At 36.4% G+C, this 12,846-nt stretch overlaps 1 protein-coding gene and 1 non-coding gene across 2 annotated transcripts in view; both read left to right on the forward strand.

Annotated features, from left to right (window-relative positions):
• Positions 1–12,846, forward strand: part of ANTXR1 (ANTXR cell adhesion molecule 1) — a 252,599-nt gene that overhangs the window by 12,653 nt on the left and 227,100 nt on the right. The window lies entirely within an intron of this gene.
• On the forward strand, positions 4,044–4,150 carry LOC143661865 (U6 spliceosomal RNA). The gene has a single exon (XR_013164901.1). It is a non-coding gene; the product is annotated as a U6 spliceosomal RNA (small nuclear RNA).

Here is a 12,846-nt window from a genome sequence, read left to right on the forward strand (position 1 = left end):
ATGAAGTTCCTTTATGGGAAATGAGCAAAGTCTCCTCTTTCTTGACTGATGGAACAATAGCATCCCCAAGCCTGCTTTATCCATCAGGAGCTATAATTGCCTCCCCCAGATGATGAAGATCTCAGGGATTATAAAAGTGAGAAGATGGAAAAAAATCTATTTGGGAAGCAAATACCAGGCCCATAGGCCCTGATACACCTTTCCACATTAAAGGATGAAAATTAGGGCCTACAAAACTTTAACAACTTAAAAAAAGTAAATAAACAAAATTCCTAGTGTGGAAGAACAACATATTTATGGAAAGTATTTCAACAGGAAATGAGGTCAGGATGAAATGGAATGAAAGTGTTTAATTTTTTTGTTTTTATTTTGTTTAATTTTAATTATATAGAGAGAGTTGAAATAAGACAAGGGAGCTAGAACAGTTACAGAAATATAAAGTAGTATGGAAAAATTTAAAGTAGTATCAGAAGCAGTAAAGAGCAGAAATGACAATGCAGAAAATGAAATAAGTGATGAGAGCTGTTTGAGAAATTCTCACAATTTAAAGAGGAAAATAAGTATAGATAAAGGTGACGCAAGAGAATATGATAAATATAAATGATAAAAACAGATATACAAAATATCAAATAATTTGGATTTGATATTTCCTCCAGGAACATATCTGGAGGAAATGTTCAAAGATTTAATAGAAGTGAACTTTTCTGACTTAAGAAAAACCTGAAAAAAGCTAGAAGATAAAACATGGGACTGTATAACACAATGAATCCTGTGGTGGATGATGTCCACAGTGAATAGTACAAATGTAAGAATATTCTTTCATGAACTATAACAAATGTAAATCATTATTATAAGATGTTAATAATAGGTGGTATATAGCAAAAAACACACCTAATGCAAACCATTGCATCAACAGCAATGTTTTAGTATTCTTTAAATATCAAAAAATTTATAGAGACAGAATTAGGTTAGTGGTCATGTAAGACTGCTAAGGAGTATTGGGTTTTCTTTTTGGAGTTATGAAAAAGTTTTAAAATTGATTGTGGTATTGAATACACAACTCTGTGATTATACTAAAGCCACTAATGGAAACCTTGAATGGATTGTATGCTATGTGAGTATATCTCAATAAAACTGCTTAAAAAACAAACAAATCTGAAAATGCAGATTGAATAGGTTCATCAAATAACAAATCAAAATTAATTAATTAATTAAAATAAACAAGTACTTAGACATTTCCTGATTTTGAGTTTTATTTCGAGAACAAGACAAGAATTTTATGAACAGGGAGAAAACACATTAATTACAAAGGCTTTGCAATATTAAATGGTGGTAAATATTAATGGATACGATTTTTGTGACCTAAAATGTTATACCTAGTCAAGATGTCACTTACATGTGAAAAAATAGAAAGACATTTTCAGATATATATGACTAATTCTGAGAAAGGAAGTAGGGGTAATTTTAGTCAGGAAATTAACCAAAAAGTGAATGAAGTTTTTTAAAAAAACTTTAAAATATAATAATTCTTGGAGATGAATATAAGAATTCTCGCCTGTCATGTGAAAGACCTGGGTTTGACTCACAGTCCATGTAATTCTTAAAGAATAAACAAACAAACAAAACAAACAAACAAAAATTCAAAAAAATGATTCTGCAATAATGGGATACTCATATGGAAAAATAATGAAATGTGACCCCACCATACAGCATACAAAAAAATATATATATAGTAGTTGTTATAGAAAAGAAATAGCCATGATCTTTTGAGGACATTTAAATAAATATATATCTAATTAATATTCTCAATAAATTTTAATATGATATTACATCAACAAAAAAGAGCAGTCTGTCACGAGAAAAGAATAAGCAAAAAATAACAAGCCTTTAAAGGGAAACTATGCTTATTTTTGAATATTCAAATCCATTGGAAGGAATGACCACTACATTAAATATTGCAGAAAGCAGATTAAATTCATCTGAAGACAAGTTTTGGAAGCTTTTCTTAGAAATCAAGAGGAAATAATTCAAAGATTTAAAGAAAGAGACAAGAGCTACGTGATACAAAAGCAAGGAACAGGACATCAAAACATTTATGCAATAAGAATGCTAGGAGGCAAAAATTTTAAACGTGTACCATCTATACACCTCGCTGAAAAATTCACTTGAAAATATAGGCATAAAAATTGGAACATATATTTGAAATAAAGCATTAGAAAGGCATGGTATAAAAGAAACCTAAGTGGCCTCAGAAATATTAATGACAATATTTTCAATGAGGTTATGTAGTAAAATAATTTTAAGAATGCATTTTCAGCTATTGCCTGTACACCATACACAGAATGTCTGTATGTTAGGAATGTTCATATTTGTATGTTGTTTTGGTTTGATAATTCAAAATAAAATAAATTCTAAAAAAAATAAGAAAAAAGAATGTATTCTCAAAAGAGAAAGCGAAAAATTAAACAAATAATATTCTGAAATTCAAGTTTCAAATTACATAAACAAAATTTAAGATGTAGCAGGAGTATTATGCAGGATAGCAAAAAATTACTCATATTCACATATACAAGCATACATAGTTTGCTTTTAGCTTCCAACTCCTTTTTTTCCTCTCCATAAGTCAATCTACAATAATGGGGAGAGGAGAAATCCCTATATTTTGAAACAAGGAGATATTAATAGTCCAATGTGGTAGTTTTTAAAAATCCCTTTAGGTAACTGTTAAATCTTGCAGATTTTGCCTCTCCTCACTGCATAGAATCTGGATATTTAAAAGTGTTTATTTTGTCCTTATGAGGAGTCCCTTAAGTTTTTGAAGTTCTATCAAGTCTCCAAGGAACAGAAAGTTTCAATGCTAGTTAAACCCTCCCAGAAAATAGAAAAAGATGGAGAGCTTCCCAGTCTATGTTAGGAAGCTAGCATATATCTGATGGCAATACTTATCAAAGATCACAAATGCATACACAATTCCAACTAATTTTTTAAAAATTTGTTATTTTGAAATAATTTCAAACTTACAGGACAGTTGCAAAAACAGCACAAACCCCAAATAGAAGAACAGCGTACTTCCAGGCCCTTAGACACACAAATCCACTCACTTCAAAATTTTGCCAATCAAAATTAATGCTGCAACATTCCATCTATCTCCCTATAATCTACCTATCCATCCATCCATCCATACATCCATCCTTCTATCCATCCACCCAACTTCAGAACACTTGAGAGCAAGCTGCACACATCATATTCCTTAAACATATAATACCTACATGCACATTTCCTATGAGCAAGGATACCCACCCATGCAATCACTTTAAGTACCATTACAAGTTCAAGGAATTTAACATTAATATAATGCTCACATTCTGTATTCCAATTTTTTCTTATATCCAGTAATGTCCTTTTGAGCCTTTTCTCCTCCATTTCTAGATCCCATCCAGTATCATGTATTGCATGTAATTATCATTATCTCTTTAGTTTCTCTTTCTTTTCTTTCATTGTGGAAATGTATAGTATATATATAACATAAATCTTCCCATCCCAATATACACCAAATATACCATTCAGTGGCATTAATCACCGTGTTGGTTTGCAAGCTGCCGGAATATGATAGACCAGAACTGGAATAGCTTTTAAAAACGGGAATTTAATAAGTGTACAAATGTACAGTTCTAGGCTTATTAAAATGTCCAAACTAAGGCAACCAGTAAAGAATACCTTGATTCAAGGAAGGTCTATGGGTCAGGAACACCTCTGTCAGCTGGGAAGTCACATGCTGGCATCTGCTGGTCCCTTGTTCCTGGGCCCCATTGCTTTCAGCCTCTGCTCCTGTGGGGCTTCCACACTTTGCTTCTCTGGAGCTGGCTTTCATCTTTTGACTTCTCTTGGCTCATCCCAGGTTCTAGTTTGCTTAACATCTCATGTTGATGTCTGCTGGGCTCCAAGCATCTCCAAACATCCGTGTCTTTGTTCTCCAACTTTGTGCATCTCTGTCAGCTCTCTCTCTGTTAACTCTGAACTTTCTTCAAAATGTTCCCCTTTTATTGCTTTCTTCAGTGGCACATATACTAAAATTGGAACAATACAGAGAAGATTGGCATGGCCCCTGTGCAAGGAAGACATGCAAATTTGGGAAGCATTCCATAATTTAAAAAAAAATGTCTCCCCTTTTAAAGGACTCCACTAAACTGATCAAGATCCGACTTGAATGGGTGGTGTCAACATCTCCATCTAACTAAAAGGTCACACCCAAAATTGGATGCGTCATATCTTTGTGGATATAATCTAATCAAAGTTTCCAATCTACAATATTGAATCAAGATTAAAATAAATGACTGCTCCCACAAGATTGGGTCAGGACTAAAACATGGCTTTTCTGGGGTACATAATATTTTCCAGCTGGCACACTCACATTCACAATGTTGCAGTGCCCACTACCATCCATTACTGGAACCTTCCCCTCTACCCTAATAAAGAAACCATATACACACTTTGCATTAACTTCCCAGTTCCTCTGTCACCCACCCCTGGTAACCTGTATTCTACTTTCTGTCTCTGAGTTTCCATATGCTCTGATATTTTAATTTTGGTTACCATGGGGCTTAAATGTGACATCCTAATCTAAAACAATCTTGTTTGCTTTAATAGCACCTTAACAACTTTAATAGTATACATAAATTATGTTCCTATACCCCTCAGTTCCCCCACCTTTTTGTAGTTCTTGTGACAAATTATGTATTTATGCATTATAAGTCCAAAAGCATTGGTTTATCATTACATTTTATGCATCTGCCTTTTAGATCCTGCAGGAAGCAAAAAAGGGAGTACAGTAGTGCTGGTATTTATATTTACCCATTTCCTTATCTTTACTGGAGACCTTTATTTCTTCATGTGGCTTCAGTCAGGCCAGCTGTATAGTGTCCTTTCCTTTCAACTGGTAGAACTCCCTTTAGCTTTCCATAAAGCTGTTCTATTGGTTATGAAGTCCCTTGGCTTTTGTTTTTCTGGGAATGTCTTAATCCCTCCCTCATTTTTTTTAACGTTTTTTATTGTGAAATATATACAAAAAAGCAATAAATTTCAATGTACATTTTAACAAGTACTTATGGAACAGATTTCACAGTTTGGTATGGGTCACATTCCCACGATTTCAGGTTTTTCCTTCTAGCGCCTCAAAGACAGTGGCGACCAGCAGAAGTGTCAATAGATTGATTCAGCAGTCATACTCATTTGTTAAATCCTATCTTCTTTATTCTACTACTTCTCTTTAAATAACGTATATTCCTAAAAGCAATACATTCCAAATTAAATCGCAACAAATAGTTGAACAGATTTCACAGTTTGGTATGAGTTACAATTCCTCAATATTAGGTTTTTATGTCTAGTTGCTCAAAGGTACTGGAGACTAAAAAAAATATCATAAAATGATTCAGCACCCATTTGTTAAACCAAACTTTCTCTGTGTAACTCCACCATTACCTCTGATCTTTTTCACATTCTATAAGGGGTATTTGGGCTAGGCTCATTCTAACTTTTTTTTTTTTTTAACTTTTTTTATTGTATAGAATAACATATATACAAAGCAAAGAAATAAAAAAGCAATGGTTTTCAAAGCACTCTTCAAAAAGTGGTTACAAGATAGATTTCAGTTTGTCATGGGCTACCATATGATCCTCTCAGATTTTTCCTTCTAGCTGCTCCAGAATGTAGGAGGCTAGAGGGCTTAAATAATTTTTTATTATCACAATCGACTTTTTTTTCCTTCTTTTTTTGTGAACAACATATATACAAAAAAAGTTATAAATTTCAAAGCACAGCACCACAATTAGTTGTAGAGCATATTTCAGACTTTGACATGGGTTACATTTCAAAATTTTAGGTTTTTACTTCTAGCTGCTCTAAAGTACTGGAGACTAAACGAGGTATCAATTTAATGATTCAGCATTCATATTCATTTGTTAAGTCCTATTTCTGTATATAATTACACCGTCACGTTTGTTCTTTCCATACCTCTCTTTGGGGTTTTTTGGGGCTATGGCAATTCTAAATTTTTTATACTGGAAGGATCTGTCACTAATATGGGGTAGAGAGTTGGAACTGTCTGATGTCTGGAGAGGTTCAACTAGATTTCAGGACTTATCTGGACCAGGGACCCATCTGGAGGTTGTAGGTTTCTGGAAAGTTCTAGTGCCTCGAACCCTTGTGGATTCTTATATATTGCCTTAGGTGTTCTTTAAAATTGGCTGGAATGGTGCTGCTTGGGGGTTGGCAGGTTATGATAGGTAGCAAGGTCTACCTGAAGCTTGCGTAAGAGCAAACTCTCCAGAGTAGCCTCTTGACTCTATCTGAACTCTCTCTGCCACTGATACTTTATTAATTATACTTCTTTTCCCCCTTTTGGTCAGGATATAATTGTTGATCCACAATGCCAGGTCTGGATTCATCCCTGGGAGTCCTCTCCCACATCACCAGGGAGACTTTCACCCCTGGATGTCATGTCCCACGTAGAGGGGAGGTCAATGATTTCTCCTGAAGGATTGGGCTTAGAGAGACTGAGGCCACATCTGAGCAACAACAGAGGTCCTCCAGAAATAACTCTAGCCATGCCTATAGGTAGTCTAAGCTTCTCTGCTACCTGCATAAGCTTCACAATTAAGCCTCATGATCAAAGTCATGGCCTATTGATTTGGGTACCCCTAAAGTTTGATGCAGTATCAGGGGATTCCCTGATAGTAAGGTTTAATAGTTTCATATTCTTTCTCCCCTCCCTTAGGGAACTTTGCCAATACTTTTTGATCATCTGCTTAATATACTCCAGGATGTTTCCAGGCCTTACAATAATCTATACAGGATTAAAGGACCTCTTTCTTATTCTATGCTTCCTGTGTTTCAGTTGTTCAAATGAACTATACAGATAGGTTGAATTAGATTATGCACTACAGAAAATTTCAGTTCCAAATCAAATAAACCTTTCTTTCATTGGTCTCAAAGAGTGTGTCATTCTAAAATATAAACAATGTCTTCCTTACCCCTATGTTCTAAATTGCTATAACCCCAACTTTTTGGCTTTGTTCTTATCTCTAAAATTCAGGATATATGTATAAAACAGCCTCTCAAAATCCAGAAATAATAATCACCACTCCGGACTTAATGTGTCTGCTCTAAAAGCTCACAATCTCGGCCCCTGTTTTCTTTTTTTTTTTACATGGGCAGGCACCAGGAAACAAACCCCGGTCCTCGGGCTTGGCAAGCATTCTTACCTGCTGAGCCACCGTGGCCCGCCCGCCCCTGTTTTCTTATAGGCATTTTCTAAAGGTGACTATGCCATTGTTTTTTTTTGTTTGTTTCTGGCTTATTTTGTCTCACCAAATGTCCCACATGTTCATTCACATCATTGCATGTCTCACAATATTGTTCCTTTTTGTAGCAGCCTTTCTTGTGTCTTATAATGTCTTTACATTTAAAGTCTATTTTGTCTGATAGTAATATAGCTACTCCAGTTTTCTTTTGGTTACAATTTGCATGTAAAATCTTTTTCCATCCTTTCACTTTCAATCTATTTGTATCCTTGTGTCTAAAATGAGTCTCTTATAAACAGCATATAACTGGATTATGCTTCTTATTTCATTTTGCCAATCTGTATCTTTTAATTGGTAAATTTAGTCTGTTAACATTCAAAGTTATTACTGAAAAGATGTTTCTTGATTCCACCATCTTATTTTTTATTTTATTTGTCAGATCTATGTATTCTTTTCCCTTTTTCTCTCTGTATTCTAAATTACCCTTAATGGTATGCTTCAATTCTGTGCCCTCCTCCAGACCTCCCTCTCTTTTCTTTTTTTTTCAGCCAGCAGAACTCCTTTTAGTATTTCTTGTAGGGCTAGTCTCTCGTTAACAAATTCTTTCAGACTTCTTCGTCTGTGAAAACTTTAATCTCTCCCTCAATTTTGAAGGACAGTTTGGGTGGGTACAGAATTCTCGGCTGGAAGTCTTTCTCTTTCAGGATCATGAATATATCATACCACTGCCTTTTTGTCTCCAGGGTGCTAGCTGAGTAGTCTGAACTCAGTCTTATTTGATTTCCCTTGTATGTAATAGATTGTTTTTCCCTTACAACTTTCAGGATTTTCTGCTTCTCTTCAGCATTTGGCAGACTGATTATTATGTGCCTTGGGGAAGGCCTATTTAGATTTATTCTGTTTGGAGCCCTTCCTAGCCTTTACTCCTCTCTTCTCCTTCTGGGACACCAAAGATTCTTAATATTTGTGCACTTTGTTTTATCTGTCATTTCCCTGAGTTCCCATTGAGTTTTATTCCACCTTTTTTGTCATTTGCTGTTTTGAGTCTTCAAAGTCAATTATCCTGTCCTCTATATCACTTATTCTTTCTTCTGTTTCTTCAAATCTGGTGTTGTGTGCCTCTAGTATGTTTTTTTATTTGGTCAACAGAGTTGATTTCCGTTATTTTTCTATTTGTTCTTTCAAATTCCTCTGTGCTCTTCTGCTGTCTTCTCGATTTCCTTTATGTCATGTGCTATCCCACTTATTTTATTAAGTAGGGTTGTATGAATATCTTTGATTAGTTGTTCCGATGTCTGTGTCTCCCTTGGTGTTTTAATTTGGTCATTAAGGCAGGGCTCTATCTGTCTGCATTGTGATATGCTTAGTGATTCTGCTATCTTCGTGGCATGTAAATATCTTCATTGATTTACTTCGGTGGTTGATTTCTTTCATTAGTCTAAGACCTTGTGTTTGCAGGATGGTTGTACAGCAGGGAACAGGGCACGGGGTGGAGCACTCAGTACAGTGATTTGTTCCAGGACAGGTATGGGCATAGGTTGGGGATGTTATGCTTGTGAATGTGGGTGCCCAGCAGCCAGAGAGGATGTAGCTGTGCGGGTGCACCAGTCTGGGGGGCGTAAACCTGGTGTGCACTGGTAAAAGGCATGGGGCCCTTTGTGCACATGTGTAGAGCTGTGGCAGCAGGTCGGTGTTGCACCTTTGTGGATTGGGGGCAAATGTGACCTGACTGCACAGGTCAGCACTTTCTCAGAGCTGGGAAGTGAGTCCTTCCCTCATTTTTTAACAATAGTTTGCCAGGTATAGAATTCTTAGTTGGCATTTGTTTTGCTTTCAGAACTTTAAATATGTCTTCTCCTGGTTTCTTGCCTCCATGGTTTCAGCTCTTAATCTCATTGAGGCTTCCTTGTATGTGACACTTGGCTTCTCTCTTGATGCTTTCAGAATTCTCATGTTACCTTTGACATTCAACAGTTTGAGTCTAACATGGCATGCTGTGGGTCTGTTTGGGTTTACCCTGTTTGGAGTTTGTTGAGCATCTTAGATGTACGTATGTATTCCTGTCTTTCATTAAATTTGGGAGGTTTTCAGACATTATTTCTTTGAATACTCTCTTTCTCCTATTTCTCCTTCTTCTCCTTCTGGATGCCCACAATGTGTATTTTAGTTTGCTTGATGACGTTCCACAGGTTTCTCAGCTCAGTTCACTTTTCTTCATTCTTTTCTCTTTTTACTCCTCAGACTGAATGATTTCACTTATTTTATCTTCAAGTTCACTTACTTTTTCTTCTGTAACTCCAATCTTCTGTTGAACCTTTCTGGGGAACTTTTAATTTTTGCTACTGTGGTCTTAAGCTCTGTTTTGTTTCTTTTCATGATTTCCAGCTCTTTATTGATATCCTCTCTGTGTCCATCAGTTTCCTAATTTCCTTTAGTTCTTTGCCCATGTTTTCCTTGAGCTCTTTGAGCATACTTATGACCATTTATTTAAAGTCTTTGTCTGAAATGTCCCATGTCTGATCATCCTCTTTAATGGTTTCTAATGCTTTAATATCCTCCTTTGGCTGAGACATACCTTCTTGTTTCTTTGTGTGTTCTATAATCTTTTGTTTGACCCCTGGACATTTTGATATTTTGTGATATTACTGGAATTCAGACCCTAAGACATCTCTTCCTTAAACTTGTATCCAGCTAGGGTTATGGCAGAGATTTCCTTGAATGCCAGGAGCTAACAAAAAAAAGAGGGTGGGGGGGGGACACCTTTCCCAGTCTTTGCAAATTGACCAGTATGAATACTCTCCTTCAGAGTTTAGCCAATGAATTTAGAGAATAGCTCCAGGCCAAAGCCTAGGAGCATTCCTGGTCCTTTCTGTGCATACATCTTGTCTTGGGCATGCCTCATGTGGCTCCAGGAATTCCCCTATTCTGAATATCTCCTCTTCCCTAAGAAGAGTCAGTCCCAGGTACTACACTGCATGTCCTGCAGCCAGTAATCCCTTGCCTCAGGCAACACAACTTGCCTGGTCTGCCACAGCATTCTGTAGGAGAGTTTGGTGAGCTGCCTCATGTTCTAGAACAGTGAAAACTTGAGGTTCTGGTCCCTCAGGCCACCAGTAGACAGATTGGGCCATATGTCCATGTCTCCAGCATGTATGTGAGGGTTACTCTGCCCCCTCCAGATCCCGGACCAGCGTCCTACACTGGGAACCCTGACTGGCCCATACTGAGCAAGTGCAGGGACAAGGGAGGGACCAGCCAGGGCAACGGGAGATCCTAACGCTTTTAAGTAGTCTTTTTCTTGATTCTGTCCTTCCCTCTTAACTACAGTCCTTTAACTGTGTTTTGGAGCTTTTAGAAAGTTGTTTCTGCCAGTTCTTGCTGGTTGTCTAAAGCTTCTGTGGGGGTAATGGACCCCTGAAGCGTCTCGCTCCACCATCTTAATTGAGGCAGGCCCCTGACCAACTAATAAATCAAGACTTTAGATTATAAATTAAACACAAAACCAACAGCATAGTAAAAGAATAACATATCAAGCCCAAGTAGAATTTATCCTAGGAATGCAAGGGTACTTCAAATTTAGGAAATATATTCAGAAAACTCACATTTATTGTGATCTCAGAAGATGAAAACCATATTTTTATCCCAGCAGACTCTGAAAAGAATCTCTCTGAATATTTAAGAGTTCAAAGGATATAGAGGATATGAATAATAATTAATGAGGTTGATTTTATAAATGTGTTTTGAACCCTATACTCCACAGAGAATAAACTTTCCTTTCAAATGCCCATGAAATATTTATTAGGTCACAAAGAATGTCTCCATATATATATATATATATATATCTCAAGGCACATTTTTTACAGTCTACATTCTCGGCAATAAATAGCAGGAGATGAATTAAAAGTACAGTAAAACTTCAGCTACCAAAAAAAATAGATTTTTATATTCCTTTGCCATGGAGAAGATATGACAATAAATACAGGAATTGTAAAAATAAGACTCAAAAAAAAGACTGTCTAGAACAGAACTGACAAACTGTGGCCCACTGCCTGTTTTTGTAAATAAAATGTTATTGTAACATAGTCATACTCACTTGGTATATGTGTTGTCAATGGCTGCTTTTGTGCTATAACAGCCTGGTTAAGGAGTTGCCACAAAGACTGTATGGCCTTTGGAAATCTGGTCCTTTATAGAAAAAGTCTGCTGACCCGTAGACTAGGGAAACATTTGCACCCTAATAGGAAATGGGCAAAGAATATTGATACTAGGGTCAGTTTCTAAGCATGAGACCTGTGAAGTTTCTCATACCCCACACATGGACAGAACCCATACTTGGTTTAATGTTCTTGTGTTGCTATCATGCAAGTATTAATGATTTATGAAAGAGAGCCCCTCCTTTTTCATTTTACACTGAGCCCTGCAAATTGCAAAGCCAGTCCTGATGGATGCATGATATTTTTAAAACAAAGAAAATCAAATGAACCATAAATACAAGGAAAAAAGTCTGTGACTTATAATTAAATACATGCAAGCTAAAACCATAATGAAAATCCATTTTTATTTATAAAACTTGCAGATATTTTAGAAAGTGATAATTCTGAGTGTAGGTGAAGGGCAAATAAAGGAGCATTTCACCCTTGTTCCCGGAAGTTTAATAACTATGAGGAGGGTTATTTGTGTTCTAAGCAGGACACTTAATGCCTTAAAAGCATTATTGTATTTAATCCTCAAAGCGGTGTTTAGGAGATAGATACTATCATTCCCACTGCATAAAGGAGGGAGCTGAAGTGTAAGAAAGTGAAATATGTCCAAATATTGCATTAGTACTTGGAAGAATAGGAGTTTAAACCCACATTAGGTACCAAGTCTGTGTGCCTAACCAGTGATCTGAATGGGATCAAGAGTAACTTGCTCCCATATTTCTTGGGGGACAGTTTGGTCATAGCCATTGTGGTGGCTTGGAGTTATGTGTCCCAGAAAAACATTCTTAATCTCAATCCATTTCTGTGCGTGTGAACCATCAGAAATAGGACCTTGGGATGAGGTTACTTCAGTTCAGATATGGATGAGCTGAATCAGAATGGGTCCAAATCCTAATACTGGATGCTTTATAGAGAAGGCCACAGAAAGAGAAGCCATGGAGAGCAGCCGGAAGGCAGAAGTCAACAAAAGCTGGAGGAGAAAGAAGAAATCACCATGTGCCTTGCCATGTCACAAAAAAGCCAAGGAACCCCAAAGATTGCTGTCCAGCCAGAAGATAACCGTGGGAGAAAGCAAGCCTTCTAGCCTCTGAAACCATGAGCCAGTAAATTCCTATTGTTAAGCCAAATCCATTGTATGGTATTTGTTTTAGCAGCTAAGAAATGAATACAGCTATCAAAAGTCTCAGAAATTTTTATATACTGTAACCCAGAATGTTTACTTCTAGAAGTTTGATGAAATATAGCAATAGCAAATATATGTGTCTGAAGTAAAAAAAAAAAAATTGCTCTCACTATACTCAGATTTTAAAAATTTGAATCTGCAAAGCTGCTTTGCTGATCTTCAC

This window comes from Tamandua tetradactyla, chromosome 17, assembly GCF_023851605.1.
Source record: "Tamandua tetradactyla isolate mTamTet1 chromosome 17, mTamTet1.pri, whole genome shotgun sequence".
NCBI classification, from domain to species: Eukaryota; Metazoa; Chordata; class Mammalia; order Pilosa; family Myrmecophagidae; genus Tamandua; species Tamandua tetradactyla.